We start from the raw sequence: 23,845 nt of genomic DNA on the forward strand, positions 1-23,845 counted from the left end.
TGCTAGTGCCTCAGTCACCGCTGCCACCGCGATTTGGAAGTCTTTTAATGCAGTTAAATTATCTTAGTTTTTTTCTCTCCCACTTTATATGTACGTACAGGAGGAAAGCAGGGTTTCTGCTGGTGTCTTATTCACACAGTGGGATTGTAGGTGTTGGTCTCATGGAAGTGATCAATGGGGGAAAGAAGCAGGTGAATAACCTGCAGGGGCAGGAGAGCCCAAGACCAGCCTGGAGCCTGCAAAGGGAGGAAAATGGAGCTCCCTTGGGTGTTCCTGAGCAGCTCCAGGAGTGGATTCTGAGAATCTGCAGAGCCCTGGAACACAGGAGACCCAAGTGCAGATGCATTTGGGGTGGGGGACAGGGGGCAGGTGGGGGGGGTGGAGGTGTTCTGTCATTTCTGAGGTTGGATCTCAGGAGCCTGTGGCCATTTGGAGGGCAGTGTTTTTGGTTTTGGCATGCATAGGGTCACTGGGGTCAGGCTGTAATTTGTACATAGGAAGAAAATCTGTGAAGGTCAGTTTGAGAGAATTGTTTGAAACATCACCTGGAGAAAGGTGGCTTGAGCCACCGCGCCCGGCCCAGTGCCCTTTCTAAAGTTCAGGAAAAAGGCCAGGCGCGGTGGCTCACGTAATCCCAGCACTTTGGGAGTCCGAGGCGGGCGGATCACCTGAGGTCAGGAGCTGGAGACCAACCTGACTAACATGGTGAAATCCTGTCTCTACTAAAAATAACAAAAATTAGCTGGGCGTGGTGGCAGGTGCCTGTAATCCCAGCTACTCAGGAGGCTGAGGCGGGAGAATCGCTTGAACCCGGGAGGCAGAGGTTGCAGTGAGCCGAGGTCACGCCATTACACCTTCAGCCTGGGCGAGAAGAGCGAGACCCCTTTCAGTTAATCAATCAACCAATCAATCATATATATATATAAATGAAGTTCAGGAAAGTTTGGCGGAAATGCAAATATCCAAGGATCAGGGCACAAGGAGGGAGATGGGCCTTAAAAAGGAAGTGAATAGAACCAGTCTGGCGCCGCAGGGCCCCATTATCCCGGGCTTCTGCTGTCACTCAGGGCTCAGAGGGCGAGGCGGGGCGCACGGTCCAATCAGGAGCGCCGGGGCGGGACCCTGACAACCGTTTTTCTTGGGAAGGAGACTCCGGCGCACGCCCCCGGTCTCATTTGTTGTTGTGGTAACGACTGTTGGAACTCTCTTTCCGGCTCTATGAACTCTCGGCTCTGAGAGGCTCCAGGTTTCTCCGCCAGAGCTCCTGTCGCTCTGTCACCTGCGCTGTGTTCCTCTCTAGTCGCAGGAGCCCTGGGGAATACAGTTGGGAGCTCAGGCATGGTGAGTGTGTGGGGCCAGGCATCCTGAGGCGGGGGCGAAGGGCTGGTTAGAACCGGCTGTGGCAGGTCCCGGGCCTCCCCGCGGCGACTCCGGGGTCTGTGGGGCTGGGCCGGCATCCCTGACCCGGGGCATCCTGTCTCGTCCCTGCACAGCGACTGCGGCCCCGGCCCCGGTCCCGGAGCCCCCTTTGGGCAACTCCGAGCCCTCAGCCGCGGGTCTCCTCAGATTGTGCTGGGCCATGGGGAGGATCATGGGGGGAATCCCGTCTCGGGTGTGGGGTTCTTGCGTCAGAAAAGCGGTGGTCTGTGGGGTCCCCAGTCGTCTTTTCTCCTCTTAAAAGTTAAAATGGCAGGGCGCGGTGGCTCACGCCTGTAATCCCAGCACTTTGGGAGGCGAAGGCAGGTGGGTCACCTGAGGTCAGGAGTTCGAGACCAACCTGACTAACATGGAGAAACCCCCGCCTCTACTAAAAATACAAAATTAGCCGGGCGTGGTGGCGTGTGCCTGTAATCCCAGCTACTCGGCAGGCTGAGGCAGAATCGCTTGGACCCGGGAGGTGGAGGTTGCGGTGAGCCGAGATCACACCACTGCACTCCAGCCTGGGCAACAAGAGTGAAACTCCACTTCAAAAAAAAAAAAAAAAGAAAAAGAAAAAAAAGAGGCACTGATAAAAATTCAAGAGTTTGTGCAAATGGGAATTCATGAATGAGAAGCGCGCAGTCATGGTGTGTGGTTTGTTACCAGAAACGTGGAAATATTGCAGTTGAGTTGGATTTCAGTGCCCTCAGGTAGGACTTTAGTGCACTGCGCACACTTCAGTCCGATTACTTAAGGTTTCTCCCGCTGCCCACATGGACTGGTTTCCCCCTCCATTTTCCGAATCTGTGGTCTGCAGGGTCTCACATCTTCCCCGCTATGACCCCAGCCTAACTCTTTAAAGGCCTGCGGTAGCATCTTACATTTTCAGTTCCCTTCTCATATTTCCAAACATTAACTTCCCTTCTCCAATTCACAGTATTATCAACTATTTGTCCTTTTTTTTTTTTTTTAAGATGGAGCCTCAGTCACCCAGGCTGAAGTGCAATGGTGCCATCTCGGTCGCAGCAATCTCTGCCTTCTGGCTTCAAGCGATTCTCTTGCTTCAGCCTCCCAGGGTAGCTGGGATTACAGGCGTCCACCACCATGCCCGGCTAATTTTTGTATTCTTAGTAGAGACAGGGTTTCACCAGGTTGGCCAGGCTGGTCTCGAACTCCTGACCTGAAGTGATCCACCCAGCTCGGCCTCCCAAAGTGCTGGGATTACAGGCGTGAGCCAGCTGTCCGGCCTATCTGTTCTATATTGTACAATATATTCATCCTTTCCTTCAAACAGATGAAGCATTTTAATGGTTTCTTAATTTTTTTTTTAACAGAACCACGGGTGACTTTTAAAAATATTTCTGTTTCTGAACATTTCACATAAGAGGAAAGTAGAAAATAACATCTTGACACTCCAGTGAAAAAAACCCCTTGTTCCTTTCCTCATGTTATCTTTCCTTAGGGCACAAACACCTGCTCCAAATATCTTGCACTTGAGGTTTTGTTACCTAAAAGAAGGTTGTGAGTGTGAGCTGTCCAGGTCCTTGGCATTTTGAACAAATAATTGAACAAAACGCACTAACAAAGTAACTAACGAAACACAGGAAGGAAGCAACGACAGAAAAGCAGAGATTTATTAAAGGGAGAAAGCACTCCAAGATGGGAGTGGGCCCAGCAAGTGGCTCAAGGACTCAGTTACAAAGTTTTCTAGGTTTTAAGTACTCCTTTTGAGGTCCCTTTCGGCTACCCCTTCTCTTGATGTAGGATTTAGTCCTGGATGAAGGATTTGGTCCGTGGCTAATTAAAGGCTGAGGTTAATTGATGCCCTATGCAGATACACTTTTCCTTTCCATCTGAGAAGGTGGAAGGGGAAGGGTTGTAAGGAGAGAGTAGTCTTTGATCCCATGGGTGAGATGGGATTTTTCCTTTTGGTTTAGCTTTTGGAAGTTGGCATTAATTGGCTTTAGGTTCCCTGCCCCCAGACCCAGGTGTTTTCCTTTTGATCCAGCTTTGGGAAGTCAGCATTTATTGGCCTTAGATTCCCTGACCCCAGACTTTGGTGTTTTTCCTTGATTCAGCTTTAGGAACTCGGCACAAATTGGCCTTAAGTTCCCTGCCTCCAGACCCTATTCTCTTGCCTCAGTTCCCCTTTGGAAACTTTGTGGGGTGATGTGTCTTCAGGAGACCCCTCCTATCTTTCCCTGATGTTGGGGTTTAGAACTGCCCGGGGCTACCCCAACATGCCCACACTTGCCATGTCTCTAGGAGGGTTTAGAGAGTATCACCCTTGGGGCCACTCTTCCCACAAGTTAGCGTGTGGTGTGGGGGTGGGGCCTCCAAAGAGAGCCACTGAATTTTCCGGGGTGAAAGGAGATGACTGGTACACTCTTCATCTAGTTAGCCAACTCCTTGCCGTGCTCAGCTTTTCTCCTCCAACTCCAGTTTCTGTTACTTTGAAACGTGGCTAGTCAGCCAATTGGATGGTGCTATTGAAGGAAAAGAGAAATGATTCCTGTCGTCTGGATTCTCTCAGACTAGTGAATGAGGAATATGATTCCACAGGACAATGAAAACCCACCCCAACAGGGTGAAACAAATCAAAATGTACGTGGGGTACACAGTGCGGTGGGGAATGATACAATACAGTGTTGACGAGAAACCGTCATTGAGCACATCAGTGAGCAGGATGGCAGTAGGATTTTGACAACTACAAGTGTCATATACCCACCAGTTTTGTTTGTTTTTGTTTTTTGTTTGTTTGTTTTGAGACAGGATTTCGCTCTTGTTGCCCAGGCTGGTGTGCAGTGGCTCGATCTCGGCCCACTGCCGCCTCTGCCTCCTGGGTTCAAGCAACTCTCCTGCCTCAGCCTGCTAAGTAGCTGGGATTACAGGTGCCGGCTAATATTTGTATTAGTAGAGACAGGGTTTCTCGAACAGGTTGTCTCGAACTCCTGACCTCAGATAATCCACCCGCCTTGGCCTCCCAGAGTGCTGGGATTACATGCATGATCCCAACCTGTAATCCCACACCTGGCCCACCAGTCTTATTTATTTACTGAGATGGAGTCTCACTCTGTTGCCCAGGCTGGAGTGCAATGGTGTGATCTTGGCTCACTGCAATCTCCGTCTCCCGGGTTCAAGTGATTCTCCTGCCCCAGCCTCCCAAGTAGCTGGGATTGCAGGTGCCTGCCACCACACCTGGATAATTTTGTATTTTAGTAGAGATGGGGTTTCACCATGTTGGTCAGGCTGTTCTCGAACTCCTGACCTCAGGTGATCCACCTGCCTTGACCTCCCAAAGTGCTGGGATTACAGGTGCAAGCCACTGTGCTCGGCCTATACCCACCAGTCTTATACAGAAGAGTTTCACTGCCCTAAAAATCCCTTTTGCTTCATGTAGTCATCACACTCCCCTCCCTCTCTTCTACTAACCCCTTAATCCCTTTGCACAACTGATGATTTTATAGCCTCTAGAGTTTTGCCTTGTCCAGAATGTCATGTACTTGGAATCATGTTATAAGTAGCCATTTCGACCTCTTCGTTTCATGTAAAAATACGCATTTAAAGTATCTTTGTGTCTTTGTGGCTTGATAACAGATTTATTATGTCTTTGTTTTACAAAATTTTAAAGAGATGGGGTCTCACTATGTGTTGCCCAGTGTGGTGGGCGGATCATGAAGTCAGGAGATTGAGACCATCCTGGCTAGCATGATGAAACCTCGTCTCTACTAAAAAAAAAAAAAATACAAAAAATTAGCCGGGCGTGATAGTGGGTGCCTGTAGTCCCAGCTACTCAGGAGGCTGAGGCAGGAGAATAGCGTGAACCCGGGAGGCGGAGCTTGCAGTGAGTGGAGATTGCGCCACTGCACTCCAGCCTGGGTGACAGAGCGAGACTCTGTCTCAAAAAAATAAATAAATAAAAATAAAAGTAAATAAATAATAAAACAAAAAATAAAAATTACATTTGGCCAGGCATGGTGACTCATTCCTGTGATCTCAGCACTTTGGGATTTACCCTATACCTATTTGGGCACACAAATCCTATAGCTGGAGGTAACCCCCTTAGGGAGTGAGGAGAATCATGGAAATTAGGAGTGGTAATTTATTACATATGTAGATAATAATAATGTTTTGTGTATATTAGGTTAAATAGTATAAATATTGTAATTGCTAGATTTACATAAATTGATAGGTTTAGGATTGTGAAAGAAGGATTAGATGTTAAAATTGTGATTATTCAATTTGTTGTGAGCAATTGCTGAATAGGCCAAGATATTTCAGAGTTGTTTGGTTAAGGCCCCCTTAACCAATCTCCCATAGTGTTGCAATCTCCCATAGTATGCTTAAGTCTGTTGATGGGTACTCTTGAAATAAAATGGAGATTGGTGCTAGTTTTTGTCATGTAAGGAGAATTACACTTGATATTAGTTAGACCCCTTGCATTACTTCAGAAGTAAAAGGGGGATAGTCCTAATTTTATCAACAGTGCTATGATAATTATAAGGAATACTGTTTGGTTTAGGGCTTTGGTGATTGTTCATTGTCTGGAGTGTATCATACTGTTGTTGATAACTACTAGGATCTCCTTGGATTAGAGATGCTGTTGCTTATGTAAGGAACTACTTTGGTGGTGACTTCTGTGGAACAGGCACTTTTTCAGTTAGAATGGGGATAATGGCTAGCGTATTTCTAACCTCATTCAGATTAGGAGCCAATGTGAGTCCATTATTGTAGTCAGAGTCTCTGTGAAAATAGTATAAAAAGAATAGTGAGGGCCGGGCGCGGTGGCTCAAGCCTGTAATCCCAGCACTTTGGGAGGCCGAGGCGGGCGGATCACGAGGTCAGGAGATCGAGACCACAGTGAAACCCCGTCTCTACTAAAAATACAAAAAATTAGCCGGGCGCGGTGGCGGGCGCCTGTAGTCCCAGCTACTCAGGAGGCTGAGGCAGGAGAATGGCGGGAACCCGGGAGGCGGAGCTTGCAGTGAGCCGAGATCGCGCCACTGCACTCCAGCCTGGGCAACAGCGTGAGACTCCGTCTCAAAAAAAAAAAAAAAAAAAAAGAATAGTGAGGAGATGTAGGGGATGAATTTGAATGGGAAGGATATAAACCAGCATTTTCAAGGTATGGGCTGGGTAGCTTATTTAACTGACCCTACTGTAGGATATGGTGTCCTTGGTACCATGGAGAATCTGGAATTCTCAGGAATGACTTCAGTTCCTACAGTTCTAGTAATAAGAAGGTTTAAACCTCCATAATTTGTTCTATTAAAGTAACCATTTTATCATACATATTTTTTATGTTTGTGGTGGGATACTAGATATTAGGATGGGCATTGAGATATATCATACACACAGGGCTCGTGTCTGGGGTAAACGGTTTTTTCACAGAAGATGCATAAGTTGGGCGTTTGGTCGGTGGGGACCCATGCGGGTTCAACATGTGTATCAAGAAGTGTTATTTCTGTTTGGGGCCCATCTACCCTGGCCATGGCATGATGTTCTTCTGCAACAATTGCAAGGTGTTCAGGTTTTGTAAATCTACATGTCATAAAAACTTTAAAAAGAAGTGCAATCCTCACAAGGTTAGGTGGACGAAAGCATTCCGGAAAGCAACCAGTAAAGAGCTTACAGTGGAAAATTCATTTGAATTTGAGAAACATAGAAATGAACCTATCAAATACCAGCAAGAGCTATGGAATAAAACTGTTGATGCAATGAAGAGAGTTGAAGAGATCAAACAGAAATGGCAAGCTGAATTTATAATAAACTGATTGAAGAAAAATAAAGAGCTACAGAAAGCTCAGGATATCAAAGAAGTCAAGCAAAACATCCATCTTATCCTAGCTCCTTTTGCAGGCAAAGGGAAGCAGTTGGAAGAGAAAATGGTACAGCATTTACAACAGGATGTGGACATGGAATATGCTTCTTAAAAATCTCTGTAACCATTTCTTTATGTACATTTGAAAAAGCCCCTTGGAGAATTAGAACTGCTAAATTCTTAGTTTATTTTTTATATAAGGTCACTTAAATGAAAAGTGATTAAAATATATTTTTCCTACATTGCTGTCTACAAAACATCAGATATTACGGATATTAGATTGCATCTCAGTGTTAAATATTCACGGATAGATGTACTTATGTAAAATCATGAAAATTCTACTTATAACTATAGAAGTGAATTGTGGACATAACATGGTTATACCATTTGGATAATGGCACTTGGCAGCATTTATATAATAACTAATGGCAAAAATTCATGGCTAGTGATGTATAAAATAAAATATTATTTGGAGTAAAATATTTATGTAAAGTTATAGAAGGGAAATACAACAAGGACCTAACAATTTGTATGACAATGTCAAATATTATTTTGATTTTAGTATTTCCTGTTTGGGTTTATTTGCATCTTAGAAGAGCATAATGGCATTGTTTGATGAAGCCTCATGCTGCACTGTTTTGACCTGGTTTAATCGTTCTGATAGGTAGTTGTGGATATTGGGGATGAGAACTGAATAATCTTTGCCTGGAATGGCACTGCACTCTAGAATTTCCACTTTGGAGAATACTCAGTTCTAACTTGTGATTCCTGGTAGAACAAACTTTATTTTTCTAGACTAGCAATGATCTAGAAGCAGAGGAATCTCATTGCCTTTTAAAATCTATTATGTGGTTTTCTTTTAAAAAGTTCTTGTCGCCAGGCATGATGGCTCATGCCTGTAATTCCAGCACTTTGGGAGGCCGAGGAGAGCAGATCACAAGGTCAGGAGTTCGAGACCATCCTGGCTAACACGGTGAAACCTTGTCGCTACTAAAAATACAAAAAATTAGCCAGGCATGGTGGCACGTGCCTGTAGTCCCAGCTACTTGGGAGGCTGAGCCAGGAGAATCGCTTGAACCCAGGAGGTGGAGATTGCAGTGAGCCGAGATGGCACCACTGCACTCCAGCCTGGGCAACAGAGTGAGACTCAGTCTCAAAAAAAAAACAAAGAACAAAAAAACAAACTCTTGTTTTTGAAAAGTAGAATTTAGGGGAAAACATTGTTCATTCTTTGCATGTAAAACCAATTTAAAAGTAAAAAAAAAAAAACAACACATAAGTGATTATACCAAAATCATGGGTATGATACCTGAATTCATAAGAATAAAATTGTTTTTCTTTTTTTTTCTTTTGAGACAGAGTCTTGCTCTGTTGCCCAGGCTGGGCATGCAGTGGCGTGATCTCAGCTCAGTGCAACCTCTGCCTCCCGGGTTCAAGCAGTTCTCATGCCTTGGCCTCTCAAGCAGCTGGAATTACAGGCACGCGCCACGACACCTGGCTAAGTTTTGTATTTTTAGTAGAGACAGGGTTTCACCATGTTGCCCAGGTTGGTCTCGAACTCCTGACCTCAAGTCATCCGCTCACCTCGGCCTCCCAAAGTGCTGGGATTATAGGCATGAGCCACTGCGCCCAGCCTAAAATTGTTAATATAAGTGTTTTAGTAACAAAATTGTGTATATTTCTAGTGTGACTATATCATGTAATGCTCCTAGTAAAATAGTAGTATTTAGGGCGTTTATTATATTAATATTAGTGTATTCTGCAATGAAAAATAGGGATAGTAGACATTGAAGACCAAGATTAGTTCTGATTTGCCTTCTTCTAAGTGGACTGGGGCTCAGTTAGTTTCCACTAGCATTGAAATGAATCCTACTATGGCCAGGGGTTGTGATGATAAAATTATACAAATTCTTGTGTGATAAGAGTTGATAAAGGAAATGACCCACTTATCAAGAAAACTGATAGAAAAGGAATGGCTAAGGCAACTGTTTGTTTTTGTTTTTGTTTTTGTTTTTGTTTTGAGATAAGAGTCTCCCCCAGGCTGGAGTGCAATGGGGTAATCTTGGCTCACTGCAACCTCTGCCTCCTGGGTTCAAGTGATTCTATTGCCTCAGCCCCCTGAGTAGCTGCGATTACAGGTGTGTGCCACCATGCCCAGCTAATTTTTTGTATTTTTAGTAGAGATGGGGTTTCACCATGTTGGTCAGACTGGTCTCGAACTCCTGACCTGGTGATCCGCCCGCCTCGGCCTCCCAAAGTGCTGGGATTACAGGCATGAGCCACCGCGCCCAGCCTAAGGCAACTTATGGGATCGTCTGGGCTACTGTTTGGAGTGTGCCAATTAGTGCGTATTTTGAATTGGATATTCATCCTGATCATAAAATGCAGTAGATGGCTAAACTTGATGGGCTACAATAAATAATACTCCTGTATTTATATTAAGAAATGGGGGTTAGGGAGGGATTCATATGCAAGGGTCAGGGCAAGGTAGGTGTGATGGTATAAAGGAGGATGGATGGATGGCATTAGTGGTTGTAATGGTTCTGTTTTTTGTTGTTGTTGTTGTTTTTGTTTGTTTTTTTTTGAGATGGAGTTTCGCTCTTGTTGCCCAGGCTGGAGTGCAGTGGCGCGATCTGAGCTCACCACAACCTCTGCCTTCCAGGTTCAAGCTGTTTGAGATGCTTGTTTCCCAGTGCTGTAAAGAAATAGCATTTGAACATAAATTAAATTTTTTTAGTAAGGCCATTTTAATACTTTCTGCAGAAAGGGTACATTTGTTAGCAGTTTTGTTACTAGAGTATACTGAACAAAGGAGATAGGGTTATTTATAACCTGATGTGTCCACCTTACTGCTGTGTTTGGTTTCCACTGGCTGGAACGGGACCTCATATTTTGTATTTGTTCTGATTGGCTAATAACTTAGAACTTTTTTTTTTTTTTTTTTTTTTGAGACGGAGTCTCGCTCTGTCGCCCAGGCTGGAGTGCAGTGGCCGGATCTCAGCTCACTGCAAGCTCCGCCTCCCGGGTTCACGCCATTCTCCTGCCTCAGTCTCCCGAGTAGCTGGGACTACAGGCGCCCGCCACCTCGCCCGGCTAGTTTTTTGTATTTTTTAGTAGAGATGGGGTTTCACCGTGTTAGCCAGGATGGTCTCGATCTCCTGACCTCGTGATCCGCCCGTCTCGGCCTCCCAAAGTGCTGGGATTACAGGCTTGAGCCACCGCGCCCGGCCAGAACTTTTTAAGAGAGGCAAAGACAGGGGAGAATAAAGGAAGAAGTAACTTGTGGAATGTTGAGAAAGGTACAAACACCTTTAAGGAAGAGGAACAGGCTATGACTTAATGTTTGCTCGGACCAGTATAAGCATGCCAGGGCAAATATTTAGGCTAAATTGTGGGAGTTAAGAATATAAAGTATATTGATTTTTGCTTATTACGGTGAGTAGATATTTAAGAATGTTAGTATAAGTTTTTGAATAAATTTTGCTTTTAAGATAAGTTATAATTTATTTATTTATTTATTTATTTATTTATTTATTTGAGACGGAGTCTGGCTCTGTCGCCCGGGCTGGAGTGCAGTGGCCGGATCTCAGCTCACTGCAAGCTCCGCCCCCCGGGTTTATGCCATTCTCCTGCCTCAGCCTCCCGAGTAGCTGGGACTACAGGTGCCCGCCGCCTCGCCCGGCTAGTTTTTTTTTTGTATTTTTTAGTAGAGAGGGGTTTCACCGTGTTCGCCAGGATGGTCTCGATCTCCTGACCTAGTGATCCGCCCGTCTCGGCCTCCCAAAGTGCTGGGATTACAGGCTTGAGCCACCGCGCCCGGCATAATTTATTTTTAATTAGATAGGGAGGAAAGTTTTTGAAGAGGAACCTCTACTTTAGTTTTTACAAAACGATTCTCCTGCTCAGTCTCCCCAGTAGCTGGGATTACAGGCATGTGCCACCACGCATGGCTACTTTTGTATTTTTAGTAGAGATGGGGTTTCCCCATGTTGGTCAGGGTGGTCTCGAACTCCTTACTTCAGATGATCTGCCCACCTCGGCCTCCCAAAGTGCTGGGATTACAGACATTAGCCACCATGCCCAGCCTGTAGTGGTTCTTTTTTTTTTTTTTTTTTTTTTTTTTGAGACGGAGTCTCGCTCTGTCGCCCAGGCTGGAGTGCAGTGGCCAGATCTCCGCTCACTGCAAGCTCCGCCTCCCGGGTTCGCGCAATTCTCCTGCCTCAGCCTCCCGAGCAGCTGCGACTACAGGCGCCCGCCACCTCGCCCGGCTAGTTTTTTTGTATTTTTAGTAGAGACGGGGTTTCACCGTGTTAGCCAGGATGGTCTCGATCTCCTGACCTCGTGATCCGCCCGTCTCGGCCTCCCAAAGTGCTGGGATTACAGGCTTGAGCCACCGCGCCCGGCCTTGTAGTGGTTCTTTAATGAGCAGCTTTATTGCTTTGGCAAAGGGTTGGAATAATCCATATGAGCCTATGATGTTAGGTCCCTTGCAGAGTTGTATGTAACCTCAACTATTCATTCAACAAATGTTAAGAATACTATAGTGAGAATGGTGGGAATAAGTAGGAGAAGGTTAATGATAAACTTACTGTTAAGAAGAAGGATTAGTTTACTTTGACTAGTACGTCTTAGTCAAAATCATTTTGAGGTTATATTGCGCTGTGAGGTCACCTCAACTAAAATTTTTAGTTCACTGGATAAAATGTTAATACCTGTTAAGTTAGGCTAATTATTAGATATGTGGACTAATAAATTTAAGTTCCATAGAATCTTCTCATCATATTTAAGTATTCTTCCTCTTCACAGATAGGTCAATTGCACTGATAAAAAGTAAGAGATAGCTAAACCCTCATATGACCAGTCTTACAAGTCTCTGTTTCACGAACAAATGATTATGCTATGCTTGTACAGTCAAGGTAATGGGGCCACTAAACATGTCACTGAGCAGAAAGTGCCAGTTTTTGGTGATGTTTTTGGTAAACAGGCAGGGTTTGGTTTTGCTGAGTTCCTTTTACTTTTTAAAATCTTTCCTTAGTGCTTGCCTGTGTTGGCTTAACAATTTGGAGAAAATAATTAGCTTGTAGGTTTGATTAGTTATATTGAGTTGTTAACTGTCAGTGGATGGTAACTATGCACTTTAATACACATTTTATTTATTTATTTTTGAGACGAAGTTTTCACTCTTGTTGCCCAGGCTGGAGTGCAGTGGTGCCATCGTGGCTCACTGTAACCTCTGCCTCCTGGGTTCAAGCAATTCTCCTGCCTCAGCCTCCCAAGCAGCTGGGATTATAGGCATGCGCCACCATGCCCAGCTAATTTTGTATTTTCACTAGAGACAGGGTTTCACTGGGTGGGTCAGGCTGGTCTCGAACTCTTAACCTCAGGTGATCAGCTTGCCTCGGCCTCCCAAAGTGCCGGGATTACAGGTGTGAGACACTGTGCCCAACCCTTATACATATTTTATAGTAGGTTGTAGAAGTTCCCTTGTATTCCTGATTTCTATTTTGAAGGAGTGTTGAGGTTTGTCACTTTTTTTTTTTTTTGCATGTGTTTGGATTGTGGTTTTTGACATTGATTCTCTAACTATCGTGCATTGTATAAGTTGATTTTTAGAAATGTTAAGCAGTGTTGCTTCCACGAATTAAATCCCACTTTATCATGGGGTACAGATGTTGTCATATATGGGTGGATTCTCTTTGCAAGTGTATTGTTGAGGCTTTGTGTGTTAACATTTAAAGAGATATTAATGTATAGTATTATAGTCTAGCATTATAATATGCATATATATACACATATGTATATACATGCACAAATGAAGTATATATAGTATATAGTTATGACAGATAACTGGTAAATATTATATATAACTTGTAATGTTGTATATAGCTGTTTTATATATAAATGGCATTATGGTAAACAGCTTAATGTAATATGCCATTATAGTATACTAAATTTATATAGTTTTAGTCTCCAATGTATAGTGGGTTTCAATTCTATGTCAGCCTGCAGAATTATTCAAATACCCCATTCTCATCCTCCCATGGGAACAAAGGATAATCTTACCCTCTTGATGCTACAGTGTGCCATTCAAAAATATTCATGATCATGGATTTAGGAAAGATTCTATGATGTGACAACACAAGCACTAGGAACAAAGAAAAAATATGTAATTTAGACTGCATTGAAATTTTAAACTTGTGTTTCAAAGGACACCATACCAGCAAGACATTGAAAAGCATATGGCCATACCAGCCTGAATGCACCTAATCTTTTTTGATCTCAGTTCCTACCAGGATTGGGTCTGGTTATTACTTGTATGAGAGTAATACTGGGAATACCGTGTGCTGTACATTTTAAAAAAAGAAAAGGGGCCAAGTGCATTTGCTTATACTTGTAATCCCAGCACTTTGGGAGGCTGAGGCGGGTGGATTGCTTGAGCTCAGCAATCGTAGTTCAAGACCAGCCTCAAGAACATGGTAAAACCCTATCTCTACCAAAAATACAAACAATTACCTGGGGGTGGTGGTACACACCTTTGGTCCCAGCTACTTATGAGGCTGAGGTAGGAGGATCGTTTGAGCCTGAAAGGTGGAAGTTGCAGTAAGCTGAGATGATGCCACTATACTCCACCCTGGGTGACAGAGTGAGACTCTGTCTCAAAACAAGGAAGATAAACTTTTTCTTTTTTTTTTTTGAGACGCAGTTTTGCTCTTGTTGCCCAGGCTGGAGTGCAATGGTGCAATCTTGGCTCACCGCAACCTCTACTTCCCGTGTTCAAGTGATTCTCCTGCCTCAGCCTCCCGAGTAGCTGGGATTACAGACATGCGCCACCATGCCCAGCTAATTTTGTGTTTTTAGTAGATACTAAATACTATTTTTAGTATCTACTAAAAATACAAAATTATACTGTGTTGGTCAGGCTGGTCTCGAACTCCCAACCTCAGGTGATCTGCCCACCCAGGCCTCCCAAAGTGCTGGGATTACAGGCGTGAGCCACCATGCCCAGTCAAGGAAGAGAAACTTGATGAATTATCATGGGTTGAGGAAATGGAATTTGATTGAGTATCAAGTTTTGGGGGCATTCTCCCTGAACTCCCTTAGAAGGATTTTTGATGTAACTGGGCTCTGCATGAGAAGGACAAAATGGGTCAAGAAGAGGGCCTGAGCAGCCTGACTCACCTTTGGTCAAGGAAGGAAGGAGTCCGTAAGACTCCCGCAGCTGGCTCTTTTTAGGAATGACAATCCCTAAATAAATGGTTCCCTCATTATATTCCAAAATACCTGCTTTCCCTCCCTAAAGGATGTCTTCAATTATGGATCCACCCTGACATATTTGAAAGAGCTGCAGGATTTTAATCGTTTTTTATTTTCCCACAGAGCCATATATGACTGTATTTAAAATTTTATTATGTTGGCTGGGTACATTGGCTCACGTCTGTAATCCCAGCACTTTGGGAGGCCGCAGTGGGTAGATGACGAGGTCAGGAGATCGAGACCATCCTGGCTAACACGGCAAAACCCCATCACTACTAAAATACAAAAAAAAAATTAGTCGGGCGTGGTGATGGGCACCTGTAGTCCCAGGTACTCAGGTGGCTGAGGCAGGAGAATGGGCGTAAACCTGGGAGGCAGAGCTTGCAGTGAGCTGAGATCGTGCCATTGCACTCCAGCCTGGGCAACAAGAGCAAAACTCCATCTCAATAAAACAAAACAAAAAAATCCACAAAAATTAGCCGGGTGTGGTGGTGGGCACCTATAATCCCAGCTACTCAGGAGGCTGAGGTTGCACTGAGCCAATATTGCGCCATTGCACTCCAGCCTGGGTGACAGAGCAAGACTCTGACTCAAAAAAAATAAGTACACCTAATAATTCCTGATGTTAAGCACCTTTTCATGTGTGTTGTGGTCATTTGGATGTATCTTGGAGAAATGTTATTGGAATACATTGGCTATCTTTTTTTTTTTTTTTTTTTGAGATGGAGTCTCACTCTCTTGACCCATCTGGAGTGCAATGGCATGATCTTGGCTCACTGCAACCTCCGCCTCCCAAGGGGCTGGGATTACAGGTGTCTACCACCACCCGCAGCTAATTTTTGTGTTTTTAGTGTAGTCGGGGTTTCAGCATGTTGCCAGACTGGTCTCGAACTACCGACCTCCAGTGATCTGCCCGCCTTGCCCTCCTAAAGACCTGGGATTACAGCTGTGAGCCACTGCACCCAGCCCATTGCCTATGTTTTGGTCAAGTAGTTTTACACTTAGGACAGTAATTTATTTGTTTATTATTTTTTTTTAGACGGAGTCTCGTTCTGTCACCAGGCTAGAGTGCAGTGACCCGATCTCGGCTCATTGCAACCTCCGCCTCCCAGGTTCAAGCAATTCTTTTGCCTCAGCCTCCTGAATAGCTGGGACTACAGGTGTGCGCCACCATGCCCAGCTAATTTTTGTATTTTTAATAGAGACAGGGTTTCACTGTGTTAGCCAGGATGGTCTCGATCTCCTGACCTCGTGAGCCACCTGCCTTGGCCTCCCAAAGTGAATTTATTATTTTTAATTACTATAAAGTAAAATTACATTTTACTAGCTTAAGCAATTTTAAGTGTACAATTAATTTACTTAGACAACTCTGTATAACTTATCTATGATGAATCATACTCTGTTTTTTTTTTTGTGTGTGTGTGTGTGTGTGTGTGTGTGTGTGTGTGTGTGTGTGTGTGTGTGACTGCCATTGTGTAATTTCCATAGCATCGTGAATTTTCATGCATAAAGCATGGGACAGGGTGTTATTTTCTAAGATTAAATCATATTTCATTGTATTTAGATGCCTACCACATTTTTGTATGCATACAACCATCAGTGGACATGTGGATGGATCCAGCTCTTGGCCATTGTCAACAGTGGTTTTCAAATATGTCTCCATGACCTGGTTTTCTATTTTTTTTTTTTTTTTTATTCGGTATAAACAGACCTACAAGTCAGCCACTGGAAGATATGGTAATTTTGTTTGTTTTTGAGACTGAGTCTCACTCTGTCACCCAGGCTGCAGTGCAGTGGCGCAATCTTGGCTCACTGCAGCCTCTGCCTCTCAGATTCCAGCGATTCTCCTGCCTCAGCCTCCCAAGTAGCTGGGATTACAGGTGTGCGCCACGACACCCGGCTAATTTTTGTATTTTTAGTAGAGACAGGATTTTGCCATTTTTGCCAGGCTGGTCCCAAATCCCTGACCTCAGGTGATCTGCCCTGCTCAGCCTCCCAAAGTGCTGGGATTATAGGTATGAGCCACCTTTCCTGGCCGTAATTTTGTTATTTTTAAAGGCACTATCATACTATTTTCCAGAAAGGCTGAACCATTAATAATCCTTGAGACAGAGCACATGTTTGCCTTCTCCCTCTGTGAATGGTGGCCTCTCATAAGCAAAAGTTTGTTTTGTTTTATTTTGTTTTTGTTTTCAGACAGAGTCTCGCTCTGTCTCCATGCTAGAGTACATAGAGTGGCACCATCTCAGCTCATTGAACCTCCACCTCCTGGGTTCAAGTGATTCTCGTGCCTCAGTCTCCCAAGTAGCTGGCATTAGAGGTATGTTCTACCACACCCAGTTAATTTTCTTATTTTTAGTAGAGACGGGTTTCACCATGTTGCCCAGGCTGGTCTCAAACTCCTGGTTTCAAGTGATTTGCCCACCTCAGCCTCCAGTAGTGCTGGGATTATAGGCGTGAGCCACCACACCTGTTCACACAAACATTTTTATGTTTGATAAATATTTGCCTTTTTGTTACGATTGGGCACCCTGGGGTTTTACTTCTCAACCTTGTTGACATTCAGCTATGAGCAATTTGGTTACAATTTAGGCTTTACTACCCAAGCAGAGATCCCCAGAATCGCTTCTTCTCATGCATTCGGTTTTTTTTGTTTTTGTTTTCGTTTTTTTTAGCTATTTATAACTGTCTTATTAGTTAGATTGATGGACCCCTCACAAAATCCAGTTGTTTGTTTCTGTCATTGGTATTTAGAACAAAATCTACTTCCTAGATATCATCAAATTTTAAACTTGGGAACAGACATTTTCAAGGATACACAGCCTCAAGACTCCTTATGTTAACTTTTTTCTGCATGCGAATTCACAGGACTTGGTTACAGCAGGCACTACAGACCCACACTACAAACAGACATTAGGGGCAGCCCAGACAGCACACCTTTTTATGTGGATTCACCGGAAACTCACACATTTTCCTGTTCTGCTGTTGCTTTACCCCGTGGTTAAATTGTAGCATCAGAATTGCTTTATGGAAGAAAGTGAGTATAGGCAGAGAGTAAGAGGTCTGATGTCCAAGTAATGAAATCTTTGGAGTCCACAGCATTGTGAGAACTTCTTAGGAATAGGGTATAGATGTCCAGTGTTATCAGTCTCACCCATCCTTCTCTACACATGTGGGATGTTTCAGGACTCAATGACCTTTGAGGATGTGGCTGTGAACTTCACTCCAGAAGAGTGGGCTTTGCTGGATCCTTCCCAAAAGAATCTCTACCAAGAAGTGATGCAAGAAACCTTAAGGAACCTGGCCTCTATAGGTAAGGGTGACAACATTACACACTCAGTGAATTAGAGAAGTGTTTCTCATTCATCAGTTCTGTTGAGTAATTTGGAATATGGACAGGCAATACTTTGATGAATAAATGAGGAATGGTTGCAGTGTATCATAAACATAGAATCAAATAATTATTTCATAATTTTATACTAATTCAGGCCTGTGTATCTGTGTCTGTATTTTAGGGAAGAAATGGAAAGACCAGAACATTGAAAATGAATACAAAAATCCCAGGAGCAACCAAAGGTAATCTGCACTCACAAGACAAAGCACTGTCTCTAGAAAATTTTAGAATGGGAGGAAATGTTAAAAAGAAGGAAACAAACAAAAAAGCTGAGTTCCATTGTATTTATTCTTAGAATATGTTCTCTAAAAACATGCATTTATTTGTGACATAGGCATAAGCCATGGTGTCCAGCCTATAATCAGCCCTTTGGGAGGGGGAGGTTCAGACCAGAGTATTGCATGAGCCCAGGAGTCAGGCTACACTGAGCCATGATGACATCATTGGACTGTACCCTGGGCAACAGGGCAAGATTCTCACTCAGAAACAAAATTAAAAGACAAAGAGGTTTTGTATTTGTACAGTAGTTTACATGGAAATAGTATTAAGCCCCATATCTATTTTTTGATAATAGATATGGCTGGGCCATCTTGTAGACCATGTGGTCCATTCATGTTCATACAATTCAGACAGAGTAGAAAACCTACACTTTGCTGGATCATGTTAAAAATGCAAGTGTAAGACTTGTGAATGAATATAAAGATCACTGATAAACCCATTAAGTGTGCTTTTCATTTTTCACAGAGGTCTTATGGAAGAGAGACTATTTGAAAGTGAAGGTTATCAGCCTGGAGAAATTTTGACCCAGGTTCTGGATGACATGCTGAAGAAGAAAACTGGAGTAGCATCATGTGAAAGGAATGTGTGTGAGGTCGGCATGGGTCATTTATCCCTTAATAAGCACACCAGAACTGACACTGGACACAAGCCATATGAGTATCAGGAATATGGACAGAAGCTATATAAATGTACATACTGTAAGAAGGCCTTCAGCTACCTCCCCTACTTTCGCAGACATGTAATTGCACACACTGGAGAAAAACTCTATGAATGTAAGGATTCTGGGAAGGCATTTAGTTTTTCCACTTCTTTTCATAGACATAAAAGAGCTCACTCTGGAGGGAATCCCTATGAATGTAAACAATCTGGAAAACCCTTTGGATGCACCTCAGAACTTCAAATGCATGCAAGGACTCACAGTGTAGAGAAACCTTACAAATGTAAGAAACGTGAAAAAGCATTTAATAACGTATCTTCCTTTCAAATACATGAAAGAATGCACAGAGGAGGGAAGCATCATACATGTAAGGGTTCTGGGAAGACATACCGTTTTTTTGGTTTCTATCACAGACGTAGAATGCTTCACGCTGGCGGGAAGTTTTATGGATGTAAGAAATGTGGGAAAGCCTTTATTAGTTTATGTGCCTTTCGATATCATCAAAGGACTCACACTAAAGAGAAATCCAATGCACGTAAACAATGTGGGAAAGCCTATATTTCTTCCATTTCTTTTCGATATCATCAATTGAGTCACACTGGAGTGAAACACTACAAGTGTAAGCAGTGTGGCAAAGGCTTCAGTTTGCCCAATTCCATTCGATGTCATGAAATGACTCACACTGGAGAGAAACCCTATAAATGTAAGCAATGTGGGAAAGCTTTCAGATGTGCCTCAAGCCTCCAGATACATGGAAGGACTCACACTGGGGAGAAACCCTATGAATGTAAACAGTGTGGTAAAGTCTATCGTTATTGGAGTGGCCTTCGAGTACATGAACTAACTCACATTGGAAAAAAGCCTTATGAATGTAAGGAATGTGGGAAATCATTCTATAGTTCCGGTTTCCTTCTAAATCATAAAAGGATCCACACTAGGGAGAAACCTTATGAATGCAAGGAATGTGGGAAAGCATTTGGTAATCCCATATCCTTTCAAAAACATGAAAGGAGTCACAGAAAAGAGAAGCCTTATGAATGTAAGGAATGTGGGAAGGTATTCAGTTTTTCTAGTTCCCTTCAGAGACATGAAAGGACACACACTGAAAAACCCTATGAATGTAAACAACGTGGGAAAGGATCTTTTTGTAGAAGCTGTCCTAGGCACATGAAGATACACACTGGAGAGATACTTCATAAACGTAAGATTCGTGGACAAGTCTTTCATTCTCCCAGTTCATTTCAAACACGTGAAAGATCTCACACTAGAGAAAAATGCTATAAATGCAAGCAATGTGGAAAACCCTTCATTTATTTCAATGCCTTTCAACATCATCAAAGGAGCCACACTGGAGAGAACCCCTATGAGTGTAAGCAATGTGGGAAAGCCTATATTTCTTCCACTGCTTTTCAGTGTCATGAATTGAGTCACACTGGAGCAAAACGCTATAAGTGTAAGCAATGTGGCAAAGGCTTCAATTTGCCCAGTTCCATTCGATATCATGAAATGACTCACACTGGAGAGAAACCCTATGAATGTAAGCAATGTGGGAGAGCTTTCAGATCTGCCTCGCACCTTCGAACACATGGAAGGACTCACAGTGGGGAGAAACCCTATGAATGTAAACAGTGTGGTAAAGTCTGTCGTTACTGGAGTGGCCTTCGAATACATGAATTAACTCATACTGGAAAAAAGCCTTATGAATTTAAGAACTGTGGGAAATCTATAGTTCCAATTTCTTTCAAAATCATAAAAGGGTCCACACTAGAGTGAAGACATATGAATGCAGGGAATGTGGGAAAGCATTTGATAATCCTACATCCTTTCAAAAGCATGAAGGGAGTCACAGAAAAGAGAAGCCTTATGAATGTAAGGAATGTGGGAAGGTATTTGGTTTTTCCAGTTCCCTTCGGAGACATGAAAGGACACACATAGGTAAAAAACGCTATGAACATAAACAACGTGGCAAAGGATTTTCTCATCTTAGAAGCTTTTCTAGACACATGAATACTGGAGAGAGATCCCATAAATCTAAGATATGTGGAAAAGTCTTTCATTCTCCCAGTTCATTTCAAGCACGTGAAAAATCTCACACTAGAGAGAAACGCTATAAATGCAAGCAATGTAGGAAAGCCTTCATTTATTTCAGTGCCTTTCAACGTCATCAAGGGAGTCACACCGGAAAGAAGCCCCATGAATGTAAGCAATGTGGGAAAGCCTATGTTTCTCCCATTTCTTTTCGATATCATCAGTTGAGTCACACTGGAGCGAAACGCTATGAGTGTAAGCAATGTGGCAAAGGCTTTAATTTACCCAGTTCTATTCGATATCATGAAATGACTCACACTGGAGAGAAACCCTATGAGTGTAAGCAATGTGGGAAATCTTTCAGATGTGCCTCAAGCCTCCGAATACATGGAAGGACTCACACTGGGGAGAAACCCTATGAATGTAAACAGTGTGGTAAAGTCTATCGTTATTGGAGTAGCCTTCGAATACATGAACTAACTCATACTGGAAAAAAGCCTTATGAATGTAAGGAATGTGGGAAATCATTCTATAGTTCCGGTTCCTTTCTACATCATAAAAAGAAACTACACTAGGGAGAAGCCTTATGAATGTAAGGAATGTGAGAAGGTATTCAGTTTTTCTTGTTCCCTTTGTAGACATGAAAGGACACACACTGGCGAAAAGCCCTATGAATAAACAACGTGGGAAAGGATTTTTCATATCTTCCATGGAGCTTTGAATGCATGAAAAGATACACTACAGAGAAACGCTAAACGTAAGGGGTGTATACAAGCATTTAGTAATTTCTCTTCCTTACTTATACATGGAAGGATGCACACTGGAGAGAAGCCATATGAATGTAAGAATTGTGGGAAAGCCTTCACATCTGCCAAGAACCTTCAAAATCGTGGAAGGACAGACACCAGAGAGAAACCATGTGAATGCAAGCGATGTGGCAAAGCTTTCATTTGTTCCGGTTCGTGTCAGCGACATGAAGAGATACATTCTGTTAATATGCATTCAATTATCCCCATTCCTTTGAAACATAGAAAAAGAGTAGGGAAAGGACCTGTGAGATAATTTATTTCTGAGTTGAGAAGAGCTACCGGTGAATGGACAATTAAATCTGGATGTATTTAGATATTTAGATGGTTCTGATACAATTCATCTATAGCCAATCTTTTTTTTTTTAATTTTTTCATTTTTTAGATGGAGTCTTGCTCTGTTGCCCATGCTGGAGTGCAGTGGCATGATTTCAGCTCACTGCAACCTCTGCCTCCCGGGTTCAAGCAATTCTGCCTCAGCCTCCCAAGTAGCTGGGATTACAGGCAACCGCCATCACACCTGGCTAATTTTAGAGATGGGGTTTCACCATGTTGGCCAGGCTGGTCTCAAACTCCTGATCTCAAGTGATCCACCCACCTCGGCTTCCCAAAGTGCTGGAATTATAGGTGTGAGCCACTGTACCCTGCCACTTACAGCCAATCTTAATGAGATTTCATAGGCACAGACAGGGAAGGTGTCAGTCACATATTAGAGGCACCACACAGGGAGAGCAGTGTGTGGCCACCTGCTTCAGCCAATTTTTTCTGATTCTCTTGCTTGCAAATTAAGAGTATTCTCCAAATCCTTGACTTTCCTTTTCTCAGAGTCATAGTTCTCCAGAGATGTTGCCAGATGATTCACATTAAAGGTACATTTCCAGTTGGCTTTTTTATTTCAAATATTAGTAAATGATCACCAGAGAACTAATTCAAACTGTCATGGTTGGAAATACTCTGATGGTCAACTCCCTAATCTATAGAGTGAGTTAAGGTCTATACTCTTTTGCAAGCATTGTTCTAGTGGCAGTGACCCTGTTCATAATTCAGCCTGACATTTGCTATGCTTCCCTGAAAACCAACTAGATGGGAGCTTCTCTCCTGCATTGTGTAGTGACTGGTGCCACCCAGGACTTTCATGTGAGAAAAAGCACCTTGCTCTTAATCTGGGAATTTTGAGTGTTTTTTGTAATGCCTCAGTTTATTCTTATTTATGGTTGATTATATGTGATTAAGAACACTTGCTATTTATGTCTGATCCCACAAAATCAGCACTCACTTTATTTGCAAAGCACCAAATTTTATGTAAGAGGTGTAGTAATTGGGAATGTGAACCTAAGTTATAAGTTACATTCTTTCTCTTTATTTACATGTCTCCCTTTCTATAGGCCTCTTCCCCCGCCGCCCCCGCACCTTTTTGAGACAGTCTCTGTCACTAGACAGTCTCTGTGCACCAGACTTATTGCACAGTGGCGCAATCTCAGCTCAGTGCAACCTCCGACTCCCTGGTTCAAGCAATTCTCCTGCCTCAGCCTCCTGAGTAGCTGGGATTACAGGCATGTACCACCACGCCCAGCTAATTTTGGTATATTTAGTAGAGAAAAGGTTTCACCATGTTGGCCAGGAGGGTCTCGATCTCCTGACCTCATGATCTGCCCACCTTGGCCTCCCAAAGTGCTGGGCTTACAGGTGTAAGCCAACGTGCCTGGCCTCTACAGGCCTCTTAAACCTTTTACTCAAATCAGACCCTGGTCAAAGTAATACAAAAAAGTTAAATACAAAAATTGTGGTAACTCCAAAAGGTGGAATGTAACTCATTGAGAACTACTCCAATAAGTAAACTCAGGTATTAAACACGTACAGGAAGGAGACCTGTTGTCACTGGTGAATTGTTCATAGCTTTCACTCTCCTCATGGGTATTCATTTTTAAAGAAAGTCTCCCTCTGTCACCCAGATTGGAGTGCAGTGGTGCAATCATAGCTCACTGTAGCCTTGAACTCTTGGGCTCCTCCAGCCTCAGCCTTCTGAGTAGCTGGGACCACAGGTGCTCACAACCACACTTGGCTAATTTTTGTATTATTGGAAGAGATGAGGTTTTGCCATGTGACCCAGGCTGGTCTTGAACTCCTGTGCTCAAGCAGTCTTCCTGTTGTGGCCTCCCAAAGTGCTGGGATTATAGGTGTGAAGC

At 43.3% G+C, this 23,845-nt stretch overlaps 2 pseudogenes across 1 annotated transcript; both read left to right on the top strand.

Moving 5' to 3' along the window:
• Positions 1-1,124: 1,124 nt before the first annotated feature.
• LOC717304 (Putative KRAB domain-containing protein ZNF788) lies at positions 1,125-23,527 on the top strand (annotated as a pseudogene). Its single transcript, XR_013408958.1, has 4 exons — positions 1,125-1,341; positions 17,681-17,807; positions 18,010-18,070; positions 18,633-23,527. The product of XR_013408958.1 is annotated as a Putative KRAB domain-containing protein ZNF788 (transcript).
• On the top strand, positions 6,805-7,385 carry LOC106994641 (putative ribosome biogenesis protein RLP24 pseudogene; annotated as a pseudogene).
• Positions 23,528-23,845: the final 318 nt, after the last annotated feature.

This window comes from Macaca mulatta, chromosome 19 (assembly GCF_049350105.2).
Source record: "Macaca mulatta isolate MMU2019108-1 chromosome 19, T2T-MMU8v2.0, whole genome shotgun sequence".
Taxonomy (NCBI): Eukaryota; Metazoa; Chordata; class Mammalia; order Primates; family Cercopithecidae; genus Macaca; species Macaca mulatta.